Source organism: Micropterus salmoides, unplaced genomic scaffold, assembly GCF_014851395.1.
Source record: "Micropterus salmoides isolate LMB-PRFRI ecotype aquatic unplaced genomic scaffold, ASM1485139v1 Ms_hic_scaffold_8, whole genome shotgun sequence".
Taxonomy (NCBI): domain Eukaryota; kingdom Metazoa; phylum Chordata; class Actinopteri; order Centrarchiformes; family Centrarchidae; genus Micropterus; species Micropterus salmoides.
In genome coordinates this window covers 1,064,157-1,068,079 of record NW_024044570.1, presented here as the reverse complement: position 1 = coordinate 1,068,079, position 3,923 = coordinate 1,064,157, and positions in this window count along the sequence as shown.

Below are 3,923 nucleotides of genomic sequence, written 5' to 3'. Positions count from 1 at the left end.
AGGTCTCATGGACAGAGCGAGAACTACTTGGAAGGTTCCCTTTTCTATCGATGGCGAGCCTCCCAGTGTGATCTAAGAGACGCAGACCATCCAACACTCCCCCTGGTGTGGAAATATATATATATATATATATGAATATCAGTGGCCTGAGCTGGGACACACACTTCATCCAAAAGTGCCAACTTTCCTCTTAAACAAGGAAACTGTCACAGAACTGGTGACTTTAACAGAGAACTATTGACAGGAAGTGATTCTGACAGACAGACTTTAACGAAAACCCAAAGACTCGTTTATTTTAAAGGGCCCATTGTTTTAGTTTTCATGTATGTTGTGTAATTTGTGTTGTTGTAACTGTTACTTGCAAAGTAATGTGAGTAAAAGTTACTGGCCTGATGCTTCCTTTTATAGGTACAGTTTATAGAAGCTAGCGCAGTGTTAGCTCACATTTAGAGGGTAGCACTGACATTTAGACAGCCCAGTGGATTTATGAAATCTGTGAATAAATAAACGCAGCTTTAATAGTTGAGCATGTTTACAGCACAAACCTTGTCAGTGAACGATTAGTCTTGTTAAAGGTCCTTTGGTGGCGTGGGTGTGCTTGGCGTTCGTATTTCTAACTGTGCTCTGTCGCTACTTTGACCAGGTCTCGCTTATAAACATAACATTCAACTCTCAAGGACATCATCTGGTTAAATAAAGGTAAAAAAAAAATAAAATGAGGGCAAAAAACCAGCAACATCCAGAAACAAAACAATGGTTCAATAATCGTAATCGAGGTGAAATATTCAATTAATCGTGACAGTGATTTTAGTTTAGTGGCTTCCATGGCTGTGGACTCTTTGTCTTGTTTGTAGTTGTGATTTAATGTCCACCGTCTCATGATGTCAAACTAAAACATAAATTAACACCATATAGAAGTTTAGGAGGTCCCAACTAAGCATCTAAAAATCAGTGATATTTCTGTAAAGGCTGAAAAGCAAAGTTCAATACTGTGTCTTTATATAGCGCCAGTGTTTCTACTGTCCCCTCTGATGTCACCATTTTAAACCTTTATTCATAGAAAAGGCTCTGATTCACAGTTCTTTTTTGAAATATTGTACATGTCTGTAAAATCTGATAAGAGACATATTGTACTAAACTTCATCCACTCTTTCTTTAGTTATTGTGTTAGTGCGAAGACAGTCAGATTTTGTCTGTGCTTCGTGACTTGGTGAGAGCTACACATGAACAAGATAAAGATTTTTCTCCCCTTGAAGCGTCTCTAATAATTACAGTAATTAGAAATTATAATGTTGAGTTGCCTGCAGCGATTGTAATCTGAGAGAGGCCTCTGGGTGCTGAGATGTCTGACAGACACTGAAAGGAAAAGAAATCACTCGTCTCTGCATTCAGACAAATATTATTATTTCAGCAGCTTGTTTCAAACCAGAAACATGAGGAGTGAAGTGTGACTGCCCCCTGCTGGCTGGAGGCTGGACATTTATTTCACATCATGAAAAGGACTTTAAACCACAAAAAAATCTCAAGACTACCTCAAAGTTATGATTTTAGCTTTTTCATTTTATTGAAACATTTGTCAAATTTAAAAGTTTTTGCATGTGTTTCCATTAGTTTTAACTTCGCTCTGCAGCTTGCGCCGGTGGCCTGCCCTTGAGCAAGGCACTAAGACATCTCACCAGCAGAGCCTAAATTATATTTAACTGAATTTGAAATTTACACACAAAGTGATGCATCTCTTTGGTGCCACAATTGCACAGTGGTGGAAGAAGTACTCGGCTCTTTAACTTGTGTAAAAGTAAGCAATACTACAGTTTAGGTAATACTCTGGTACAAGTGAGTAAAAGTACTGCATTTAAATGTTTCATTAGCATCAAAATATAGGTCTATTTAAAGTACCAAAAGTAAAAGTACTCACTACGCAGAATAGGGCTGCAACTAACCATCATTTTAATGGTCGATTAAATGATGGCGCAGTGGATAAGACACATGGCTTTGTTGGGTTCAATCCCCCACTGTGAGACATCCACCGTTGTGTCCCTGAGCAGGACATTTAACCCCTCGTTGCTCCAGAGGCGTGCGACCTCTGACATGTAGAGCAATAGTAAGTGGCTTTGGATAAAAGCGTCAGCTAAATGAAGAAATGTCATCTATTGATTATTTTCTTAATGAACTGTGAAGCGACAATAAACAAAGTGGTCGCTGTGAGGCTGAAATCAATTATCCAAAAAATTGGCATTTAATTTAATAGTTCAGATTAATCGTTGTAGCTCTAATGCACATTAGCCCATTTCAGAGTGTCTATTATATTATTGGATGAAAACTTTGAAGCATTCATTTGTAAATTTCTGATAAATGTGGATCTTGTTTTTTTAGCTTGTGTAGGATTAATAAAATCTTAATCTAAAATTATAATTTATTTATATGATTACAGGCAGATTTTCTGTATCATTCATCTGAATCTGCAAAGTAACTAAAGGTGTTAAATAATATTTGCCTCTGAACTGTACTGGCAGTAAATGGAAAATTAAAAAAATCAGTATTGCAAATTAGTATTTTAGTGTAGTACTTGAGTAAATGTACTTTGTTACTTTCCACAGCTGGAATGACGAAACTCTCAAGATGACATTTAACTTTATGAGCTAAACAACGTTAAGGACAAACTGCTCCATTTATCTGTTCAATGCTTTGTGTCTTAGTGTTTCCTGGGCCTCGCAGTGGGACGTTACTGGATGTGGGACGTGTGACCAGGGAGCCAGTGAAGGTAAGTCCGCATAAATCTTCATGTTGTAAACTGACAGTGCGGGATGTGTCTGGGTGTGCCGGCTGCAGCTCCAGGTCGGACGGCGGAGGAGAGTTTTAAGTAATGAGGTCGCCGCTCAGAGTCTCATCAGTGCTGCTGCTGCTAACAGGAAGTCTGGAGCAGAGAGCTGGAGTTCAACCAGCGGGGGTCAGACTTGATTCTGAAAGACTAGTGTGGTTTATCAAAATCAGACTGCTGAACTTAGAAACTGATGGAAACAATCAGATCTCACAACAGCTTCAGACGCTAAAGAGCTGTTTAAGTAGTACGATCTATCTGAAGTAGGTCTAACTGGCAGTGCATTATGGGCTATTAAAGGATAGCCCAGAATCCTATAATCATAATCCAGAACAATTATTTATTTTATTTATGAATGAATTGGTTCATGCTTCAACATACAGTGTTCACATTTATTCACAAAAACTCAAAAATTTTTTTTTATTCCAATAATCTTTTATTTGCGAAAGTATTTATACAATCTGTAAACATGAACAGATGAGGAAGTACAAAAAAACAAAATGAGCTGAAACTCTGAAGGTGCCGACGTGCAAAAAGCAAAACCAGTAAACCCACAACGAAGAGATCCAGTCGGACCAGATCATCATAAAACAAGAATGCAACACAAATTGAGCTTTTATTCTAAAACCTGAGTCTTTTTAAATAACACTAAGAAAAAGAGAACACTTCTGTTTATCAGTCATGTTAAATTGTCATAGAATGAAGGTAATACTACAAAAATAATTAAAGGAAAAGTCCACCTTTAAATACACTTTTACTGTTCGTTCAGATTTTCAGGATATATATCTCTTACATTTTTATGTTTGTCTTCTAAAAAAGGACAGAAGCTCTAACAAACATAAAAGAACAAAGTAAATTCTGTACGCAGGTTTAGAGACCATAAATGAAGCACCAGTGTTTTACTTTCAGGGACAAAATACAGTCAACACAAACATGCCGGGGATTTTTAAGTAAATCTTGATTAATCAATTAGTAGTTTATAAAATGTTTTTCAGTGTTTCCCAAAGATGACGTACTCAAATTTCTTGATTTGCCCCCAGCCCAGAGATTTTCAATCTCTCTACTAGAAAGACTGAACCCGACGAATCGAGAGTCGACAACTAAT